This window comes from Melanerpes formicivorus, unplaced genomic scaffold, assembly GCF_026170545.1.
Source record: "Melanerpes formicivorus ecotype bairdi unplaced genomic scaffold, bMelFor1.0.p_v2 SCAF_17, whole genome shotgun sequence".
Classification (NCBI taxonomy): domain Eukaryota; kingdom Metazoa; phylum Chordata; class Aves; order Piciformes; family Picidae; genus Melanerpes; species Melanerpes formicivorus.
The window spans coordinates 10,567,801-10,591,918 of record NW_027142369.1 but is presented as its reverse complement, the minus strand read 5'-3'; the positions used below and the strand labels follow the sequence as shown (position 1 = coordinate 10,591,918).

General features: G+C 39.4%; 1 protein-coding gene across 4 annotated transcripts in view; it reads right to left on the bottom strand.

The window, feature by feature from the left end:
- Window positions 1–24,118, bottom strand: part of PPP2R5E (protein phosphatase 2 regulatory subunit B'epsilon) — a 74,137-nt gene that overhangs the window by 37,996 nt on the left and 12,023 nt on the right. The window contains exon 1 of one of the 4 annotated variants that reach the window (XM_068148925.1): window positions 12,147–12,219. The exons of the other annotated variants lie outside the window; for them this stretch is intronic. The gene's annotated coding sequence lies outside the window, so the exon portion shown is untranslated. Of the gene's footprint in view, window positions 1–12,146; window positions 12,220–24,118 lie in introns of those variants that run through there. 4 annotated transcript variants of the gene reach the window in all.

The window sequence follows — 24,118 nt, the reverse complement described above, 5'->3', positions numbered from 1 at the left end:
GCTTAGCTCCTCTATACTAAAACATATGATGAAGGCTAGAGAGATGAACACCATATAAACAAAGTCATCTCGTTTTCCAAGTGATTTCTCAGATTACAAATGTAGAGGATAGCTACACAATAGTAACTTAGTGCTCCACTGGATCACACTACTGCTGTCTTCCTCTCCTTTAAATTCACCATCTCCTTCAGGCTATTTTTTCAGTGTTTTTTTTAATTGCCTAGCTCATCTCTAGGACCCTCCCACCCTTCATCCATTCCTAAGTTCTTAGCAGAGCAATGGAATTCCAAATGTCAATAGAGACACAAATCTCAGCTCATTATTTCAATTTTGTCATGCTATGCTTAGATCACTTTTATCTTGTACTTCATTGCTGTTAATTTTAGAAAGAATGATGGATTACACCTCAGCTTCAACTTTATCTTGCTACATTGTGTGCTATTTTCTATTTTTTTTGGCATAGGAAATGAATGGCAAATAATGAGAAAACAGCAAGACTAGCAATTTATAACGATGGCTCACAGGTTACGGGGGGGGGGTGGGGAATAAAAAAAATCTAAGACCCAGAGAAAGTTTTACAAGTTCCACGCTACAATGACCTTCTGACCTAAGACCAAAGAATCCTTAAGGGGATTACTGTCTTCCTTTTGATAAGATTCTTATCAGATCACTTTTTTTTCCCCCTAGATAGCTCCATAATGACCATCAAATATAAGAACACTAACATGTTACAGCAATCTTACAGTTACCTGCCATTCTAACTGCCGTCACAAGGCAGTTCAGGATTTGCAGTGAAATTTGATTGGTGCATTAAGCACATAAGGAAATCATGATAAAATCATGTATTTGTGCATGCTTCCTGTAAGAGTGCAAAAAAACTGTACCTCACTTAGTAAGTGCTCTGAAACTGCCATCTGCTGAAATAAAAATATGCAATACTCATTCTGCTCAAACTACAGAGTTGCTCTATGAAATGTATTCAGAAACACTTAGACACTTGCAAAAAAACTGAACCAAGAACACAGCAAATCCAGAACATCCCTGTCATCCAAATGGGCTGTGAATAAATGCCAGGATTGCTGCTCTGCTTGATACTGACCCACTAATTTATCCCACAAGTCACAGGAACACTTCATTCTCCAGTGAAAGAAGTAATTAAGTGAGAGCTATTCTACATACACAACCCACTAAGAGCTCAGGCTTCTATTTTAAAATATTTACATTAATTAACTTAAATAAGACACATACACATAAAAGATATATTTCTATAACCCTATTTATACATTTACAAGAGTTTAATTGAACTCTGAAAACATAACTTCCATTCTCTTCTCATTTGGTAGCATAAATTTAATCAAGAACATACTCTACACTAATTTACCCTAACATTCTCCCAACATTTTCCAGTAGTGCTCTAGGCAATTCAACTGTCCATGATGTGTTTGCTCTCTCATTCTCTCCACAGAGGGAACAATGTGTGTAATGCCATAAGAATTGTATGGGACTGAACAAGTGTTAAGATGCTGTGGTCATGTAAGAAAGAGACTTTAGATTTAATTATGTATCTCAAAGTTATGACAGGATGATGTGGAAATAAGCTGAGAGTTTACTCTAATGTCCCAAAACAGACCCCTCTGAAAGTTCAAGTTCTCACACATGCTTCCTCTTTACTGCAGAAGCTCCATTATGAAAGAACAAAATTATTGCATTTGGCCTTCGTTATTCATTTAGTCTTCTAATACTAGTTTCAGCCCACTGAGATCCTTTCAGATGATAATCAACACCTCAAGCTGGATTTGATGCTATGCCAAAAACAAGCCAAGCTGCAGAGCAAGATGCATCTGCAGCAGCACATCCCTCAGGAATACCAGCCATAGCATTCATTGCTCATCTGTGTTTCCTTCCTAAGCACAAGAACTTAACCCCTACTGCCTTCCAGCAGAGCCATGAAGAAACATAGGAAAACCTGATCTATACACTGGGATAACATCTTCTGGCCAACATATAAACTAGAAAGTACTACTCAAAAGATGCTACATTAGGACTTTGAATCCACCAGCATTCCACAAGGCTTATTTGTTAAGAAAGGATGTTAACACATCATTTGCCCCTTGAAGATATTTTTCTTACACAAGACCTTCTGGTGCTTAGGCCGAAACAGCTGCCATGAGATATGGTCATCTGTAAGGCTCAGACTATGTTATTCAATACCTCATGACAGTAACTCAATTAGTCAAGCTGTTAGTTAAGGGAACACCCTTTTTCATATTGTCAAGCCCAGTAGATCTGTCTAAATGACATATCAAAAGCAAAATAAAATAAAGGTTTATTTATTACTGTACAGCATTCCCACATTCCCTGGTGCTCAGAAATTTATCTCCATTCTAGAACAACCTCTTGATCTTCACATTACTCAAAATCTGAACAATTCACTAGTAAAGGAATAAAACATGACATTTATATAATACTCCACTATAACCTGTGAAGTTAGTCTGTGTTACACTGGATACTTTATGTCATTTGTCATGATATATGCCTGTGTAGAAATACCAGCTATCCTTTTATAAAATAGGATCTCCTCCATCACAGAATGTTCACTGTTCTGTTATACCTAAAGTGGGTATTTTTGTTAAAACTTGGAAATCTGACTGACATCAAACACCAGGCCACTTTTCTCTTTTAAACAGCAACTTTTTGTGTGCTGCTTGAATCCTAAATGGGGTAGCCATTTTAATTCCACAACACAAAGCTCTAGAGATCTCATTTCTGAGTATTTGTTACAGTCTAAAGAACAACCCTTTCCATAGCCTTGCATTATCATAATGTGTGTGTGAATGTTTTTTCATATTATCTTCACCTCTGAACTCTCCCATGAAGAAAGAGGGCAAAGAACAACCAAATAAAAAGAAAAGCTGTTTTATTTTGGCAGAACATATTTACCTGCATGCATGTATATTAACCATAGAGGTGTTTGTCCCTCAGACATGCTTTCTGCTACTGCATGGACAAATATATCTGATTATCTCTAGGCCCTGGCACCTGAAGTGAATTATAATAGAGATTATCTAGCCTCTTTGCAATGTTAGAATCAGCCTACATCCATGTACTACCTTTAAAAATAAATATTTGAATCATTACAAATAAGGAGCTTTGTGTTAACTTCTTCAGATTCATAAGCAAGTTCAACAAAGCTGAAAAGCCACAAAGACAAGGTTGTGCTGCTGGGATGCCACAACATAGTGGCTGTTACTGAAACTTGGTGGGATGAATCCCATGACTGGAATGTAGGCATAGATGGGTATGAACTCTTTAGGAAGAATAGGCAGGGAAGGAGAGGAGGAGGTGTTGCCCTCTATGTCAATAGCCAGTTGGAATCAGTGGAGCTCCAACTGGGGAGGGATGATGAGCTAGTTGAGAGCGTATGGGTTAAAATTAAAGGCAGGACAGGGGAAGGAGACATTACTGTGGGGGTCTCCTACAGGCCACCTGACCAGCAGATCCAAGCAGATGAGGCCCTCCATAGGCAAATAGAAGCGGCTTCCAGGTCACAAGCCCTGGTCCTCATGGGTGATTTCAACCACCCGGACATCTGCTGGAGGGACAACACAGCAAGGCACCAGCAATCCAGGATGTTCCTGGACTGCACAGAAGACAACTTCCTCCTCCAAATGGTAGAGGAACCAACAAGAAATGGTGCTATGCTGGACCTTGTTCTCACCAACAGGGAAGGGCTGGTAAGCAATGTGAGGCTCATAGACGGCCTTGGCTGCAGTGACCATGAAGCAGTTGAATTTAACATCCTCAGGGCAATCAGGAGGAAGTATTCCAAGCTCACGACCCTAGACTTTAGGCATGCAGATTTTGATCGCTTCAGGGATCTGCTAGCCAAAGTGTGGGACAAAGCCCTGGAGGGAAGAGGGACCCAGGACAGCTGGTCAGTATTCAAGGACCACCTCCTCTGTGTCCAGGAGCTCTGTATACCAACAAAGAGAAAAGCAGGTAAGAATGCTAGGAGGCCTGCCTGGATGGGCAAGGAGCTACTGGACACGCTATTACTTAAAAGGAAACTCTACAGGAAGTGGAGGGAAGGACAGGTAGAACAGGGGGAATATAAGGAAGCTGCCCGAGCAGCAAGAGTCCTGGTTAGGAAAGCCAAAGCAGAGTTTGAATTGAATCTAGCCAGGGAGATTAAAGGGAACACTAAGAACTTTTACAGGTATATTAATAGGAAGAAGAAGACTAGGGAAGGTGTGGGCCCCCTCAGAAAGGAAATGGTGACATGGTCACAAGTGATGAGGAAAAGGCTGAGGTACTTAATAACTTCTTTCCCTCAGTCTTCACTGCAAGGGCCTCTAGCCACACTCCTGATGTTATGGAAGTCAAAGCCAGGGACGGGGAGGAAGAACTGCCCATTGTAAGTGCAGATCAGGTTCATGATCATCTGAAGAACCTGAAAGTGTTCAAGTCCATGGGACCCGACGGGATACACCCACAGGTACTGAGAGAACTGGCAGATGAGGTTGCTGAACCCCTCTCTATTATATTTCAAAAGTCATGTCAGTCTGGGGAAGTCCCCACAGACTGGAAAAGGGGAAACATTGCCCCCATCTTCAAAAAGGGTAAGAAGGAGGAACCAGGGAACTACAGGCCAGTCAGTCTCACCTCTGTGCCTGGAAAGATCATGGAGCAGATCCTCCTGGAGTCACTACTCGCTCAAAAGAATAGTGAAGAGGTGATTGGGAACAGTCAGCATGGCTTTGCCAAGGGCAAATCCTGCCTGACCAACCTGGTGGCCTTCTATGAGCAGGTGACAAAATTAATAGATGAGGGGCGAGCAACTGATGTCATTTACCTGGACCTGAGCAAAGCCTTCGACACTGTCCCGCACCACATCCTGGTCTCCAAACTGGTGACACATGGGTTTGATGGGTGGACCACTAGATGGATAAGGAACTGGCTTGATGGCCGCACCCAAAGAGTGGCTGTCAATGGCTCCATGTCCCAGTGGAGGCCAGTGACAAGCGGAGTCCCTCAGGGATCAGTCCTGGGACCTGTCTTATTCAACATCTTTGTCAGTGACATGGACAGTGGCATTGAGTGCACCCTCAGCAAGTTTGCTGATGACACCAAGCTGTGTGGTGCAGCAGACACGCTGGAGGGAAGGGAGGCCATCCAGAGGGACCTTGACAGGCTGGAGAGGTGGGCACAAGCCAACCTCATGAAGTTCAATAAGAGCAAGTGCAGGTTCCTGCATCTGGGTCGAGGCAATCCCAGGCACAAATACAGGCTGGGCAGTGACTGGCTGGAAAGCAGCCCTGAGGAGAGAGACTTGGGGGTGCTGGTGGACAAAACGCTCAACATGAGCTCTCAGTGTGCACTTGCAGCCCGCAAAGCCAATCAGATCCTGGGCTGCATCAGGAGAAGTGTGGCTAGCAGGTCGAGGGAGGTGATCCTCCCCCTCTACTCAGCCCTGGTGAGACCCCACCTGGAGTACTGTGTCCAGTTCTGGAGCCCCTATTACAAGAGGGATGTGGAGGTGCTGGAACGTGTCCAGAGAAGGGCCACGAGGATGATCAGAGGGCTGGAGCACCTCTCCTATGAGGACAGACTGAAGGAGTTGGGGCTGTTCAGTCTGCAGAAGAGAAGGCTCCGAAGTGACCTAATTGTGGCCTTCCAGTATCTGAAGGGGGCCTACAGGAAGGCTGGGGAGGGACTTCTCAGGATCTCAGGTAGTGATAGGACTAGGGGGAATGGAATGAAGCTGGAGGTGGGGAGATTCAGGCTGGATGTGAGGAGGAGGTTCTTCACCATGAGAGTGGTGAAACCCTGGAATGTGTTGTCCAGGGAGGTGGTTGAGGCCCCGTCCCTGGGGGTGTTTAAGAGCAGGCTGGATGAGGCTCTGTCCAGCCTGATCTAGTGTGGGGTGTCCCTGCCCATGGCAGGGGGGTTGGAACTAGATGATCCTTGTGGTCCCTTCCAACCCTGAATGAAACTATGAAACACTAACCAGACATAGCAGTTTAGGCATGAAACATAATTAAAACCTTTCCTCTATGGTTACCAAACAATATTCTTCATCAACTGCTACTCTCTCTACTTCTTCCAAACTACTCACTAGTTGAGGTGCTTCTTTACTGAAGTTGATAAACTGAAATTATATCATCAACAATACTTATCCTCAGCTGTTCTATGGCTGGCAACTTCCTCTTCAGTTGACACCCTGGCCAACCTGTGTCAACAGGAGCATTATGTTGGTTCATTAGAATTGCAATTAGACCTCTGCTCTAATTGGCAGAAAGTTCATTTCTTACAAATCAAAAAAGAGCAAGCTCATCAGTTATGTATTCCACTAAAAGAAAAACCCCAGCAAGAGAAGTGTGTGTTTTGCAGGTTAACATAAACATAAGTCTGAAAGCTCCTCTTTGTGAGGCAATGCAAATACACCATTGGGGAATTCACACAACTTACTTTTAAAAGTCATTTTTATAGAGTCTTTGCAAGTACAGACCACTGATCAAGAAAGCACATGTAGTACAGCAGCCTGCCCATACTTTTTAGGAAGTAGCAGACTTGCTATTAGATCACCAGCAAGAACTCAACTTGCACACTTTTGTGCATTTAAGAATAGCACTTCGGGTGCATCCTTTTCTTTAATAATATTAATGTATTATTAAATGACAAGTAGAGCACATCATTTAAATTAAAGTGAGTATTTTAAGTAATTACCTCCAGGGGACTGAAGTTTATGAAGAGAGGGCAGGCAGCATTCTACATTCTCTTTACATGCAGGCTGTATCAGCAAGCACATATACAGATGGCCCTTTCCCAATCCAATAGTTAACAAGCAGTCAAAATAGGTCAGTGAAGAACAAAAGAGTTTGAAACTATACTAATCCAGTTACTTCAGTTTGCCAAGATATGACAAAGAATGGACGTGGAAACTGTTGTGGTCACAGGATGAAGTTGTAACTGTGAAGCCTAGAATGCAAAATACAATCCTATGCTATCAAGTTCTCCTCCATGTATCAGGCATGTTACATAGTTACTTGCTCTCAGACTCCAGCAGCAGTCAACTAATGATGTTCAAGCAAGGCAACTGAAGCAGCACTTCTGCCTGCTTCATTCTATCCTCTGGCAGAGGCATTAAGTATGAATCTTTAACTTAAGACCTAACAATCTAGGGAGCTTTACGCCCACTCCTCTGGTTCCTGTCATTTTCAGAGGATGTTAGAGCTTGTTTCATTTTAATATCAATGCCAGCATTATCTCTCTTGTCAGAAGGGAGTGAAGAGCTCAGCTCAAGCATTCCTTCAGCAGCAGAGGCCCTTCAATTTGAGGGCCCAATTTGGTATTGCTGCTTGACATTTCTCTGGGCTGTTCCTACCTTTGCCTGTCCATGGAGTTTCTCACAATCATGCCTGTAATACTCCTTTCTGAAGCTTGCTTCTTTGTCTTCTTTCTCTGTCTGCAGCTGAAGTCCTTCTCCAAAACAGCTCCCACCTTCTCCAAATGCCATCTATTTTTACCTAGGCGCTGCTGTCTCATTCTGGATGCTGCTAATTGGCCCCTTAGTCACAACTGGAAAAGTAACCTAGTTGAGTAACTCTTTCTGAGCTGCTGCATTGAGGAATCTGTATGTCTCATACTTGCATTAATTCAGATGAGGAAGCTTCCAGTAAACTTCTTCCCCTGCAAGGTGAAGCCCAGAGTTTAATTCAAATCAACCAAAATCTAGCCTCTAAGATTCTCACTCACGCACACTTTTGAAGCAATGACCTTCCCACACCAGAGTTTTATGTATTTTAAGTTCTAACATCTGTAAGAAAGCACCACATAAAATAGGAGATAACTGTAGCACCAGAGATCAACTGTATTCTACCCATTCACTAGTTTTGGGGTTGGTTTTCCACCCACCATTACTTAGACTAATCTGCAAATTTGAGAGGATTTACTCAAAAGAACGAACAGAAACCCCATGTATAGTTAGATTTTCAAAGAGTGAAACAAGTGAGGACAATACACACATAGAAGCAACCCATTCAGAATCAGATGGCTTTCCACCTTTCCTACATACATGACATCAACCAACTGGCTTCACAGCTACGAAAGGATGTTTCAGACAACTCAGCAAGTCAGCTTTTTAACTCACTTTAGCAACGAAAATTGAAGTTGAAGCCTTTTGGCGTTTCCTCCCAATTGTTCTACTTCTGTGTAGTTATCAACCAAATTGGTACAAATGGGGAAAAACAAACCATGAGACAGACAGACTAGTCAGGTAGCTTTTACTAGGAAAACACTGGGAAAAGTAAATAATAGATTATCTAAACTCATTCTAAATTACTCAGTCATTGCAATGTTTTATTATTTCACTAGAAAGGCAAATTTAAATACTGAGTATTTAAAAGCCATCATTTCAGAAATATAGAATAAAAATGATAAAAATACCATTTTATTAAGAGAATTTGACTCATTTTTACTAAGGAAGACTGCAATAGTTTACTAATATAATGAATCCCTTCTAGAAATTCTGAGGCTATCACAGACAAACACAGTCTGCATTTTTGACAACACAAATGCAGCTATCAGATGTCCTGAACATCATCTGTAAAAACTAAAAGCAGAGCTTTTCAACAGATTAGTAATCCTGGATTCAGTTAAATACTGGCAGGATTAATACAATTTCCTAAGACCAAAGAAAGATCCTGTTCCACCCCATAAAGACAGCACAGGCTGCCAAGAGTAAAGGGAAAGGCCTTCAGCTGTAGATCATTAAGAAACAGCCATTTTAGTAAGTGGGATGTTTTGGAGAGCACAGCATCCAGCAAAACAGTGGAGTTTTTCCACATGGGCACAAGAGAACTTAAAGTCATTTATTCTGCAAATGAGAAACTGAATGCTTCTATGGTGGCTTGTCTTGCTAAGAAAGGAACATCTTTTCACTTGAAATGAAGGCAAAAAAGATCTGCTTTAAATGTGATTCTGCTAAAAGGAACATGTCCAGCAGACTGCAAAATCCCTGCCCTACAAACCATCACCAGTAGCCCTGCACATCCCTACTTCCCACTCTCACATTAGCTTGGTTTTGTTTGGGCTATTTTTGCTTTTAAAGAAGCAGTTCTGTACGGCTGTGTACAAGTTTGGTCCAGATTGATTATTCCAGTAATACAGCAAGAACTCAAGGCAACTATTTTATAGAAAAGGCACGCACATCTATTTGGGTTCAAACATACAATGCCTCAAAACCAGTGAGGAATCCTTACTTCCCAGGATAGATATTCAGCACCCAGACAGATCAATCAGTGAATACAGGGAGAGAAAGTACCCACAGAACAAGTAGAGCCCATCATATGAGCAGCAAGGCAACCTGGACTCCAGAACCCAGCTCAAAAGCATCCTCCAACTCCTCGTGTTTGTTGATCCGAAGAAAATGTAGAGGATTTTCTAGTTGTGGACACAACTGGGCAGGACATGGTTGCTCCCAATTACATACTCACATTCTCCATGGTATATCCAGACATAGCCAAAGTAGTTTTTCCACAGACCAAGGCCTGATGGTTGTTGATAGTTTTGGAGAAGGCTCCTTTCCTCCAGTCTCTGAGACCAGATGAGGTGGGCAGATAACTCAGCCTCAGAGTTATGATAATCTGTGACAAGCCTAGAGACTCAAGAGGTCTCTGGTGGTACTCAGATCCACTCAGTCCAAATGCCCTAGGCTGGGCTCAGTTGCCGGAGAGGACGTAACTGCCTTTCCATGCAATGCATCCATTCACTGTGTTCCCCTCCTGGCTTTGGATTCAAAGGTCCTTAGTGCCCATGGGGCTTTTCTGTCATTTCAGTATCATCTCTTGCACTCAACCAGGCCTTCCAGACATGGATGAGCTCTCCTGAGCTGTTTGTCTTCAGCTTAGACAAGGTGCAAAGAAGAATCCAGTTTGTCCTCTCTTGCTGCACACAGCCTTACCTGGCCTAATGTGAGGTTTTGGTCAGGATACAGCAAGGCAGAGAAAATGTAAAAAGGCTGCTTGTGCAATGAAAAGGAAAATGGCAGGTTCTTCTGCTTTGGGCACTAGTCTTCCTACTATGCGATAATCCTTCCTTGAGGCACTGGCACCACCTTAGGGCACTCATGGTGCAAGTATTTACCCCCAGCCTCCCCTTCCATTGCACTGATCATCTAACAAAAAAAAAAAAAAAAAAAAAAAAAAAAAAAAAAAAAAACCACAAACAACCCCACACCAAAAAAACTCACAAAACCAGCCAGGTTTTAGACTGCTACAAGTTTATGCATAGGTACTTTTGATCAAAGTTCTTGTCAGGCAAATAAAATCATATTATTGTACAATAATGTAGTTCAACTATTCAGAAATAAAATTTTAAGAACATTTGTCCACATCTCCAAGTTACAGCACACTAAGTAATTCTTTGGACTTTCCTCTTCTTTTCCCAGTATTACAAAATACTCAGAGTTAAAGTTGAGGGAAAAATGGTTTAGGTATTAGAGCAAGCTCAGATACCACAAACAGCTTGTCTGCAGTAGCACTTCCCTCCTCTCTCACTTACAGAATAAATAAGCTCATGTAGAGCTCTCCCTGTTCCTCTGTATTCAACCTGATTCTAGTATCGAGGAGCTCAAATTCCCCTCCACTGCATTGCACCCGACCAAGCAAAGCCAAACTCCTCCTATACAACAGGTCTGTCCAGTTCTTTTCTGCTTCCTGATTCTGTGACTGAGCAACAACTTCATTTCCTCCCTTCCCTGATCATCTTACCTTTCCCTGTTACTACTTAGCAAGTTGCCACTAACCCTTCAGGTTTTGGTTGGTCTAAGATAACAATCATGCATCACTGTACATTTCTGAACTTCCTGCACCTCACAAAAGTAAGTAATGAACTCATTTAAGTTCATGGGAAGAACAATTTTAGAACTATTTGAAAATGCTTATGTAAAGAAAACTCCAAAACTGATGTCCAGAAGAAATGTCTCAATAACTGAGACCCCTTTTTCAAAATGTCCAAAGGGTAGAATACACAGGCTAACTGGAGGTGCAATGCCAGTGCCCTTTCTTAAATCAAACAGAACCACAGTATGGTTTTTTCCCCTCTGGAAATATTTAAGAACACACCACTGGTACAAAAACTTCTGGATTTATAACGTTCACATAAAAACTTGGGACAACTGAAATTCTGACCTGGTTTTAAAAGTCACTTTTACCTTTATTCTGCACATAATTCTCTATCTCAAATTTGAAGATAACTAGCTTAGGCCCTGGTAGGTTCAATGACAACTTCAAAACTCGTCTTAACTTCAGCAAACAGATGTGCAAAAATTAAAATACACTGCAACCTCTCCTTTGAATTAAAATACGGACTCTCTAACATCATTCCATACAGAGATGAGTCCTTGCCTTGTTACTGTTGCTACATAGCACAGTAGCCACAGTAACACAGACATTAATACACATCTCCCTTTAGATGTCTGCCTTTCAAACCTGCTCTAGCAGCCCTTCATCAGGCAAAGAGTTAATATAATCAAATCAGACTCCCATCTTAACTCTGAAACACTCTGAAAAACCTCTGAAACTCAGATTTGTCTTAACTCTGGAACACAGGAGAAACTGTTTCACTGGGAAGACTAACCCTGAGCTTCCTCAGGTCTTAGGTCTCTCAATGATAAAAGAATTCTGAATACAAGAACAGGTTATAAATGGATCTAATTTCCACTCACTGTTTCATAAACCTCATCATACATCTTTAAACACAAGCAAAATAAAAGTATCATGTAAAAAAAAAAAGAAATAAGGATCAGCTTTCCTCCGAGTCCACGGCTTCACACCGACAGAATATTTTTAAATGGTATCTGCCAATGAAAGTTTATGACTACTGAAGAAACCCATCTCAAGTTATAAACCAAACAAAAAAAACATCCTCGTCAAAACATGGAATCTAAAACATAACTAGAAAAGGGAAAACAACAAAAACCAAGCAACACTAAAAAGACACCAACACCTTATCTGTTGATTATGCATGAAAGTTTCACATTCAGTAGTCACTCAAAACAGCATCTCGGGGAATTCACCCTTTAAGTACACAAGAAACTACAAGAAAAAATATCTTTTATCAGACCTCTCTAACTTGAAAATCCTTACCTTCATTATACCCGCAAGACAAATACTGCTTCTTCAACTCAGCACTCTGAAAAACACTCCTCCTTTTAACGAGAGTCCTCACTGAAGGTATGTTTTGAAGTCCAACAGTAGCCTACAGTTTAATTCACTCGTCTAACAAGTGAATTATATTCATAACTGGATGGTGATTAACACCAAACAACCCAACGCTCACACAAACAGCACAGCAAATCATTCTTTTCAACCTGCCAATCGCTGAGGTCAAAACATTCATGCTTTTAAGTCAAATTACAATCAACTTCCTCCCCGCCCGTTCTATGATTTGTTATTCATGCACTGACAAGAGCATGGAAGCAACAAAAAAAATCATGGGTATCTTGAAAGAACGTACACTACTTAAAGAAGAAACACCATTTACAAACCCAGAGAGGGAAAGGCTTTATGGAGTTTTAAGAAAGGGGGGGGGGGGGAAGTAAGAAAAAAAAAAAGGGGGGGGGGGGAATCAAACAAAATTTTTTCCCCCTTTCATTTTAGATACTTCCCTTTATGCTCCTATCATTTTATATGCATCTGAGTCCTGCAACAACAGCCACCTTTAGCACTGAGCCAAGCCAATTCCTTTCTACTCCTTTTTAAAGTTATCCAGCAACTCTTTGAACCACAAGCAGTTCACAAAGTTCAGTGCTGGCCTCTGAAAAAAATGTCAGATTTACATTTTCAAACTGTAGTTGTTAACAAAAATAAAGAAGGAAAACAAACAAAACCCTGTGGCTTTTTATTGTATTGGCATTCAGATTCATGCTAGAGCCCCTCTTTCTAATCTATATTCATTCCAGGAAACTATTTGCTTATAACTCAAGTATTTCTAACAAAATGTCAGCAACCTCCTTGAAATACTACCTATGACAGCAGCAGCACACAAAAGACAGAATTACTCAAAACTTTTAAGAGATCAAGTTTCCATGGCAGAAACTCCAAGTAGTACTGCTGACATGTTTTTGAACCTGAGAGCATTCTAGGTGTCTGCTTACCCACCCTGGATCTTTAAAGCAGCTGTGACGTAGCAGCGACGTCCATCGTGCCCAGCTGTTTACTGTCTCTAGCTCCACTCCAGTTTTGGTGGGTAAACACGCTGGCCAGTCCTTTCATTATCTGAATAATCCCAGCCGCTTCGATTACTGGACTGTAATACCAGTGCCCGAGTGAGCTTTCATTCCTGAATGATGGCCACACAGAACACGACCCGAGGAGTGCCAAACAAGATGATTAAGCAGCGAAATATGACAAGGCATGAATTATATTGTTAATATTCCTATCTATCATCAGCCACAGAAACAAGGGGTTTCTGCAGCCAACAGCAGCTACACATAAGAAAAGCTTCTCTGCTTTGACACACTTTCAAAGTAAAAGCCACTATTTCTTCTCAGTAATTTTATTCTTTGGCTGTATTCACAATGAACTGTATTTCAACAGTTTACACATTACTTACTTTTTCAAGTTTTACCTTGGAACAACATTAGAGGAAATTGCTTCTTAAAAAGGCAGGCTCAAATTAGAATCCCTGACTTGCAGAGAACCAGAGCATCATCATTTTTCAGCAACTCACTGCCTGTATTTAAGTATATATCAAATCCTCACAAGTTTTGGATTTATCAGCATATTCATTTCCCAAAATCATCATAAAAAAAAAAGCAGCCTGTTTAGAGTTTGTGTAAAACAGCCATGAAGCCTCTTTTTCTTTTTTTTTTTTTTTTTTTAAATCGTATCATCACCATCTCTGAGGTTTCACTCATATCTATAAGGGCAGCCATTCCCTTCCTTCAGAGCTTTGATGATCTGCTTGACTACTTTTAAGATGTGTCTGAAAACAGGAAGGCAAATGCCTAAGAAGGGCAAAAGCTAAACAGTATAAGGACATATGCTGCAAAACCTTACTGTATGTTACACCACAAAATTAGTGCAATAAACACACTGGAAGTCCACACTGATGAACTTGCTGGTACTGTAAAATACCACTTCACAGTACTGGGAAAAGCTGTTCAATATTCCCTAAAATGTTTTGTATCAAAGAAGAGGATAGCAAGAAAACATAGAAGGCATTTCCCACTGCACTGTTTTCAGCTGACAAGGAAGATCACACAAATGCACATGGTACCAGCATTTTCCACAGCAGTAAAGAAAGAATGGAGAAAGGGCATGCAAAGGCAGCGGTGCTCAGGGCAAGCAGAAGGAAGTGAGAAAATAGAAGAGCTTAAGCAGGATCGCAGTTTCAAACTATTTTAAATCTACAGCCCTAATTTAATCTGGCAAAGCTTGATAAAATGTGCTTGTGAAAAAAATGGACCTGATGAAGCAACAAAATAAATTATGGATGCCAGTAAAAACAATAGAAAATATACAGCACCCCACTCTTAGGAAGAAAATTTAATGTTGCATAGTGAAAGAATTTATTGTATTAATGAATTTTTAAAAATATGTAATTTATTTGAAAGTTTTAGTGCTTAAAAACAAATAGTGTGATTAAGAAGGAAAGGGCTCCTCACTCAAAAAGCCAATGAAGCTACAGTGCTCCATTCCAGATCATACCTGTATCTCACTAGCCTGTATCATTACATTTAATCAAGACTTGAAAAGCGTTTGTGACAGTCTGTGAATTTTTTTAAATAAAAATAAAAATAATTGAGTCAGATTTGTTTCTATTAAAATACTTAGCTGCAATAAAAGCAGTGAATCTTACAGAGTTTGCATAATATAATTTTTATCTCATTTTTCTCAAACAAGAGTAACATTTGTAAAGACTGTCAATTTTATGATGAATCACAAGATATTAATTAAAATACTGAGAAAGAAAAATATCCAAATTACAAACATCCATTAATTTTCAATGCCCAGTTTGAGACAGCCTGATTTTTCTTAACATTTACTTAGCACTGTGTAGTATTCAGGATTATTACCCATCGAGTTCACTTGCATTTTGAGTCATCACCCATTCCGTAAATCGTAACCCAGTGTCCCAAGCTGAGCAGCAAGAGAGAGCAGGCAGTTGTGAACAACTAGCAGAGTATCACCCAACATAAACAGAGCAGAGGAAACAACAAAGTCTATTTCCAAGGAAACATCCAATTTGTCTAATTCACGAAAAGTCTGGCTATTCCTTCTTACTGCATTTTCCAGACACTTTCAAAGCTTCTGAAATAGGTAACGCTGGGCATTTTACAGCTGCAGTAGGACACAGCAAGCTAGGAGAAGCTACCAGACCAGATAGCCTAACCTAAATGAAACAATCTCCAAGATTTCCTAAAGAAGCAATCCTCTGTGAATTAAGTTGGTAACTTGTGTTGAACTAAAATACAACTTCTCTAGAAGGCATGACTCTTGAATTGGAAGCACACAAACAGTGACTCTAACATCACTAAGTGCTCCTGCCAGCTGGTATTTTTCCTCACTATTAAAAACACATGCCTAATTTCTGGCTTTAGGCCAGTATTTCCCCCCATGAGACACTGATCATGTCTGCTCTCATGCTTTTTGATAAACTATTCAAATAGGTATTTTTTAATTGTATCACATAAGACATTTTCTCTGTGTCTTTGATCATTTAATGGGTCTACATCACCCTCATTCCCCTCTATCTTCTTCCAGTATGCAAAGTCCCAGACTCCATGGTGCATGCTAGTATTGATGACACCAGTGCCACAGAGAGAAGTAATGCTGATGCCTCCATCACACATTAAAAGGAAACAAATCATGCTCATTTGCTCTGTGAGGAGGTTAGTGACAGATGTTAAATGGCTGATCATTCTTAATTATGATAACCCTATCTAGCTGTTACACACAAAAAATAATCTCTCAACATCTCAAAACTCTGCCAAATTTGGGCTAGCATTCACAGGCAAAGCAAACGGCTGATACAGTGCACCAAAAAAAACTCACCACTGAAACCGTAAGAGAGCAGTAGAGAAGCCCTAAAGCATCAACTTCACATGGGCAAAAGTGCCCTCTTTCAGAAATAATTCCTCAGAAATTCCACAAGAAAAATGAAAATTTATGAAACTGCACAGAAATTTTAGTCATACTGGTGTACAGTAAGAAACAAAAGAGTAAGCAAATGACAAAAAACACATTTATGAGAACTGAAAATCTCTGTCAGAACTAGTAGCCAAGATAGATCAATACAAGACTTAGCAAAAAACCTCTTGCTATTTCTCTGTCTCAATTTAAAAGAGAATAGTTTTGAGGGGTTTTTGCAGGAGTAATTTCACCAATCTCCTAGCTTTTAGTTAAATTTGCCTAAAATTAAATTACAATTTCTGGAATAATTAGGCCAAAGAAAAATGCATTTTCCATGTAGATCCAAGTCAAACATTCTTGTTTGTATAAATATTATTTTGTGGCTCAATGTGAGGTATGGATGGGACATGCTAAAAAGGTAATTTTTTCCCTGTTTCTACAGCACCTACTTTAGCCACATAAAATTTAACCTATTCCCAAGATAAAAAGACATTACTTGCCTCTTTTCACTTTTTTGCAGGTAAGTATGAAATGTATTCTACAGGAAGTGCTTTTAGCCACGTATGTGCAAATCTCAGCTTCTGAAGCATAAATATCTCCATTGATGTTAACTATTTAATGACCCAGCACAGAGATCCTGTAATCAACTCTCCCCATGGAAGAGATCATAAAGGGAACCACATTCACAAATTAATTAGAAGCTCATACTCCCTGCTTAAATTAACTACCCTAGTCCTGAGCAATGGCTTCCTTAGGCCTTTTCTCTATGTTTAGTCACGCAGCAAAACAGCTTCACACAACTTCTTTATCTCCTCACTCCACTCCCCAAAAGGGAAAACAAAAATGCTGGGGTAGCTCATTTCACATGTCCCACACAGCATGTCACAGGTCAGATATGGATAAAAGTGCATTTACACTCTGGCTTGGCAACAAGATGAAAAACCAGGGCAGCTCCCAGGACTATCCAACCCAGAGCAGGGATGAAGGTGGAAATGAGGAATGTTTCCCCTTGTGGGCTGTACACAGATTTTTGCATGCACCCAGTATAAGTCCAGGCCCCAGTCCCATCACCTTGCTTCTGGCTTCTTTAGGATGGTCTCAAGGGCTGCAGCACAAAATAAACCCTTTAGGTAAACTTTCAGTGTAACAGCTTAGAAAACCATTAATAGCAGCAGATACACTGAGCTTTATGCAAACTTCAGAAGACAACACTCCAGAGCTTTCAACTTAACTTATATAATCAGAAACAGTATTACACCCTTTCAAAAGCAAAGCCCAAATGTTGCATAAACTGACATAATTCACCCAAAAAAAAGTCTAAGACAGGTGGGAAGAGAAAGAAGGGCTTGAGGTGGATTATTTTGTCCCCTCTCACATCAACTCAAGGAAAATATTTGTAGCTGGACTCTGCATTTTTTTATTCAAGACAAACAGCAGATTTTATCCAGGCAGTAAGTACCTTTTTAAACCAAAAATCCTCTGTCATTTTTCCCTGCAATTCTTTCAGTCATTAAATGTTTTTTAGGCAAATCTACTAAACAGCTGCTTAATATTTTCAAGCAGTTTTGGTCCAGGTAGCATTTGCCAACCTCTTAGCTACATTTAGTATCCTCCCACAGTTGAAGCCTAACAGACTTCTCTATTGAGACTTAAATCAGCAGCCTCTTTGTCTCCATGCAACTGCTCTTTTACTGAAAATGGTATGGCAGCACTGAGAGCACAACATGAATTTAAGCACTGAAGCTGGTAGAAAACTTCTCTTTGTCCAAAAGGAAAAAAAGTGAAATTCTCACTTATTTCCTCACTGGAAAATGTAAATTGCAGGTCCTCACTCCTCCCAACAGCCACATGGACGCTATCACAATGGCATATGCAACTGCAAAATGGACATTCCAGTGTTCAGATTCACTAACTGTTCTGCTAGCCAGCTCTCATCCCTTCCAGGCAATGGGTTAGATGGAATAATTTTTAAGGGCAGGTAGCAGAGAAAGACCATGATGCTTTACATGGCATCTATCTTTTTTTTTTTTTCTCTTCTTCTCTCTCTGTAAAGGAAATCTCTACTCATGTAAATAAGCTTCCTTACAATTTACATGCCCTCCCAGGAATCTCAGAAGTTTTATGAAAAGCGAATGCTGAAATTCCATGCTAACTTTTTCCTTCACTTCACGTGGGGGTTTCAATGTTATGCATATTCCTAACCATTCGTAAGAATATTAGGACTGATGTGTCACATTTACTTAGCATTGCTGATCTTTGCTGCTTTCTAATATACAAAACTAGGAATATTTGTGTTTAAGACCAACTACCTTTCAAGAAAAAAAAAATAATTAACAACCAAAGTACTAGTGGTGTTTGAACCCAGGCCTGCTATGTAGTGTGGCTTCATTAACAAAAAATTCTGCTGTGCAAGTTTGACATTTAACATGATCACTATCCCACCCCAAATCCAAACATCTCGCAAAATCATATTGTCACTAAGTGAAATGATAAATCCATCCACCCTGACAAATGACACCTAATACCTTACTATTAAACAAAGACCTGACCTCTGACAACTTCTTTACCCATCTTCGTCAGTTACCAAAACATACAAAAGCAAGAGTGACACTTAGAAAAATAATAATTCTGCTGGATTTGCATCTGACACTTCAGTAAGTCACTTAATAAAACACTCTACCTGAAAATTACAAGCAAAAATAGGAGGGTTAAATAAAATTTCGAGAGCTGATTGTTGATGACAGGTCCTTCCTGTTCTCCTACTTGAAAAATGCAGAGTTTATCAAGCCCATTAAAAGAGACACCCCCAAGAGCACCAATGCTCTTGGTAAAATGTCATACTTTGCCTAGTACAGGCAATTTTTTTCCCCAACGTTTTCTCCTCCATTATTCTATTGAAGCAATCGTAAGAGAAGCTCTTTGTGCAATCCTTAACAAAGCCAACACACCAAAATGTCAACACCAATACAAACCAGTACCAAGATGAACTTTTTCTTTCAAGAACAGACTTCACAGCATGCATGTGCATGCATACACACACCCCTCCTTGAACCCAGGTTAATGCATTCCTCAATCTCACATGCTCAGTTCTAAGAAATATGTGCTCTGGTTTCTACCTTAGTCTCATGCACACAGAAGTAAACATTTTTAAGTTCAATCTGACTTTGCATAATAACCACACCAAAGAAAAAGAAAAAAATAAAAAGAAAATAAATCTATTCCTTTCCCTTAAAAACTCTAAGAGATCTTTAAAATTACTCAGGTGGCAAATCCCACCCCTATTTTTATCATATTTCCAGATATGAAACACTGTAAAACTTTGCTTATTTGTCCATTCTCTAGGAATGAAAATAAGTCATTTCTTCTCTTATTTGCCAAAATCTATTAATATTGACCTCAGAAATAGATTTAACCTTCCCAAACTTATACTCTTAGATTCTATCTCACTATACTCTTCCCCATTCCAAAGACGTAGTTCTGTAGGAGATAAAGTGGATTAAAGACATATTGAGGATTATAGATTATGCAGTTAGAACAAACACAGGCAAGTATTTCAAATAGCTGACCCTACAGAAAGGAATCACATTCTGTACTCAAGATGATAGACAAAAATAGAAAGCACATTCCACCAGGAAAATGTTTACTTAATAATTTATCATTTAAGAACATTACTGTACAAATTAAAGTATAAAGACAGCATATTGGAATCGATGTGAAGATATATATATATATGCAATGATTATAATACAGCTTAATACAGCTTCAATTTTGATTCTGACCAGATTTACAGTTTACTCTATTCCTGCCAGAATCACACTTCTGTTTTCCACAGAAGTCCTAATTATAAAACTGATCCTTTTTTTTTTTTTCTTGTAATAGAAGAGACTGAGAGACACAATTATGCCAAAAAGTCTAGAAATAAAGGATAAAAATCTCAATGTATCCAACTGGAAAGAAATGCCAGTGAGATATAAGAATCAATTTAGCCCAGATATTAATAACTTCCTTAATGATCTATACAATTAAAATAGCACACAGATAACATCTGAGGATATTACATAGAGAACTCTGAGTAAAGTCACAAATAATACAAAGAAACCTAAGCAAATTCCTTACACGGCCAGAAAATAAAACTGAAATTCAGTTTGGAAAAATACCAACTAACATATCTGGATAAAAATAACCCCAAATATTCAATACGGACAAGAAACCTGGGAAACAACATACAGAGAAACTTGCATTAACCACAAATGCAACATGAGCTCAAAAGAGGGGGAGACATTGTCTATCTAACCACTGAATCTAGGAATGGAGGGGAAGGTTGAGTTACTTCTCTTTCATCCATTTGACTCCTCTCCCAAAACAAAGCACAGGCAGGTGGACACTCTACCTTTGCTGCAACTCTGGACATGAGATAGGTCCTATTGCTCAAGACATTTAAAACTATGTGGTTAAAAATTATTATCAAGTACTGAAGGCTTTATCTAAAAAGATGAACTGTAATAAAACCAAAATAAGCAAAAAAACCAAAACAGTCTCTGCTTTATTATTGTTTATTATGTGTTGTCACAGAGCATTTCCATTATATTTAAAATATCAGAGGTTTTTATTCCTGAAGTGTAATACTGATTCAGAAACAAACAATCACGAAAACATGTTCACTTCCAAGACCATTTGCTTTTTATTGACCATGAAGTTTTGGAACCTTTTACCACAAGTGGAGTAACTTTGACGATGTTGGCTCTCAAATGAATTTCTGCTGTAGTGCAATAACCATTCATGTTAGGATCAATAGTGCAAAACAAGGGGAGACCACAATGCACTCATGTCAAATGAGGTCACCCCAGAATCTATTCTGAAGGGCATGTCAATTCTCTCTGCAAAATCCTTAATCAAGAAGTTCCTGCAACAGGAATGACTGTTCCTTCCCAAGCAGGAAATAAAAGATGCTCCAGATACTTAAAAATCTGTTTCTAGACACTTATTTCTGTTCCAGATATTTTGGCACTCTTTCATTAGAAGAATATCCTGAAAAATCTATTAGAATCTCTCAAATTCCCTTACATTCTCTCAAAACGAGCTCCAAGAATGTTTTGGGGTTTGTGAGGTTATTTTTTTCTTTTGTAAAAGGACTGCTCTGGGGTGGAGATGTCCCCCTTGAGTACATTAGCTGGAAGAATCTGTCCCACTTGAGATACCCAAACCAAACCTCACACACAGCTCTTCTTGCCCATGAAGCAACAGGCTCCAAATGCTGTTTGTTGAATTTGACTGTGTACATTATGGATGTGATAGTTTAGAGAGAACAGGACACTGAAAGAACAGGAAGAGGACTTGCCCTGAGAAATTCAACACATTTCTCCTGCCTTTGCTATTTCCTACTATAAGGAGACAAAAATACTGAGATTCTCTTGATGAAATCACTGGCTCTGTGGTTGTTCCTTACTTAAAATGACTCATCTTTTTTATTTATTATTTAGGGAATTTTTGTTTGCTCTTCCTGAAATTAAGGAAAAGTGCAAACTATCACTCCCTGGCCTGAAAATTTCACAGTTACTGGGAGGACAGGTTAAGTATAAACTCAATAATCTCTTTCCTTTCTCTTTCCTTGTTAGAACTCTTATGGATTCCCTGCAATGAAATGTCTAGAATTTTTCCAGGAGTCTTTTCACTAGCTTATGCCTACCTCAATGTAGATCACATTTGTTTATTTCTCTAATACTAAGGAATTTGATGCAGTTCTTTTTCTTGTGGCTAGCAAGATTTAAACTGGTAGCTTAGATGGTATTATAAAGCAGGTTACAGCAACACCTTTTTTTTTCTTTTTTTCCAGATTATGGCATCCAAAATATAGGCAAACAACCACCCTGACATGCTGTCTTCTCCTTAAACTGCCTCTAGAAAGCCCTATATCCCAAACCTCCCCTGCATAACTAACAGGTCTGCTCCCATACCTTGACCATCCAATATATCCTGAGACAGCTGCACTACTTTTCCAAGAGCCAAAACCAGGTGCCACAACTTCGGCCACAATCTCTGTCACTGAAGACAGACAACTCTGGAGCTACTCTTCTCAGTAGGCAGAAAACCCGCTTTTCACCATTAACTTGTCTAACCAGAGTGGCTTCTAATTTTCAGTAAATTACCTGTTAAGGTCTACATTTTGCCAAAAGCAGATACAGATTTCTAGTAAGATCTAGTCATGAGGTCTGTGGTGACAGGTTGGACTCGATGATCTTTGAGGTCTCTTCCAACTTGGCGATACCGTGATCCTTTCTTAGATGCAAATCACAGTGGTGTCTATTTTCTCTCTCTCTCTTTGCCTTGCTTTTTGCACATTTTAAAGATGAGTAGACATTTCAGCCACTGAAGTTTCGTCGCATTGGTAAGGAAGAAGGTTCTGTTTTCTTCTAGCAATATGCAGAAAGGGGGTAAAGGGGGGGGGAAGGAATCTATCTACACAATGCATGAAGAAGAAAGGACAAGAAAAATTATTGTATGAACAACAGAAAGGGAAGACTGTCATGCAGTAGTCTGATTACTGCAAGAGAGGCTGGATAGCACTAGCATGCTCTTCACAGGGTGGACCTTCACCCCAACAGGTCTAGTCTTGTCTCCAAAAGTGCAAATAACTACTCTAACACACTGATGGAGCTTAAGAAGATGATCAGACTATTTTTTTCCTTTATAAATGTATCTAATTATATTATATTGAGATTTTCAATCTCAATCTCAGCAGTCCACCTGGATGCTTGTTTTCACATGTATCAGTGAGTTTTATCACCCTCTTGTGGAAAAATAAGTGAATTGTATCAATCAGCGGTTATAAGAAGCAGCAGAAAGTGAGCCTAAGGAAGGCAGTGCTAAAAAACAACAACAAAGAACAAGCAAAGAAGAAAGGAGAAGTATAGTCTGGGTGAAATAAATTCAAAGTGCAGGAGAACCAAGACTACCTAATTTCTTTAAAAAGCTATCCCAAAAATGTTATTTGAAAACACCAAGGATAACAAAGCTGCCAAATTCATCCTCCCTTGGTAACACTGACAATATTCACCAACTCAGTTATATTCTCTACAGTGACTGAAGAATTGTCTCAGCTGCAATCACTGCCTTTTGCACCTTTGTTTTCACAAAGATGGAAAAACATATTCCCTATAAACAATTTTGAATAGTTAACCTTGTGTGAAATCAGAAAACACTTTAATAAGATCAACTTTTCTTATTTATAAAGAGACTGCATGGAACATCTGTGTCCTGTTGTTCAAATGTGAAAGAGGAGAACACACAAGCTAAACTTGCAAAGAAATCTAACGGAAGTTTCTGCATTCACACTACAACCAATCGAGTACCATAAAAAACAAATAACAATATTTAATTCCTCTAAAATATAGACTCATCCTTTCTTCATATTCTGACTATCCCCAACATCACATTTTTAACATGAGAAATTCAATCTGCAGTAATCTTCCTTTACAAGGCAATCCATATGACAGTATTTTCAAGACTTTAAAAACAACAAATAAAATTCCTGCCACTTGCATTTTAAAACTCAAAAATCCAAGATTGGTACAAGCAACCCCATATACAAAAAAAGAAATCAAGAAAATCAGGATAATATTGAACTCATGAGTCTGCAAAGAGGCACAGAAATCACAACCAACCGAAGGCCAGCTCAGATCAGACAGGTATGACAAAGATTTCACACAATACATACAAAACTGATTGAGTAAGTACAAAACTTTTCAAAAATCTTCCATGAATCCCACAGAAAACTACGGACCACAGCCAACACAAACCATTTTTTTTCTGAAGTTCCTCAAAAAAGAGTTAGAAACCCATTAAAAACAGTAATTCTAATGAGACTCTTAACCTTACAGTAAAAGAATACCTAAAGAAGGACTTCCCTCCCATTATACCAACTACATTTATTCCCAGCCACTATTCACAATGAAAACCATAACATGCAATATGACAGTAAAGTA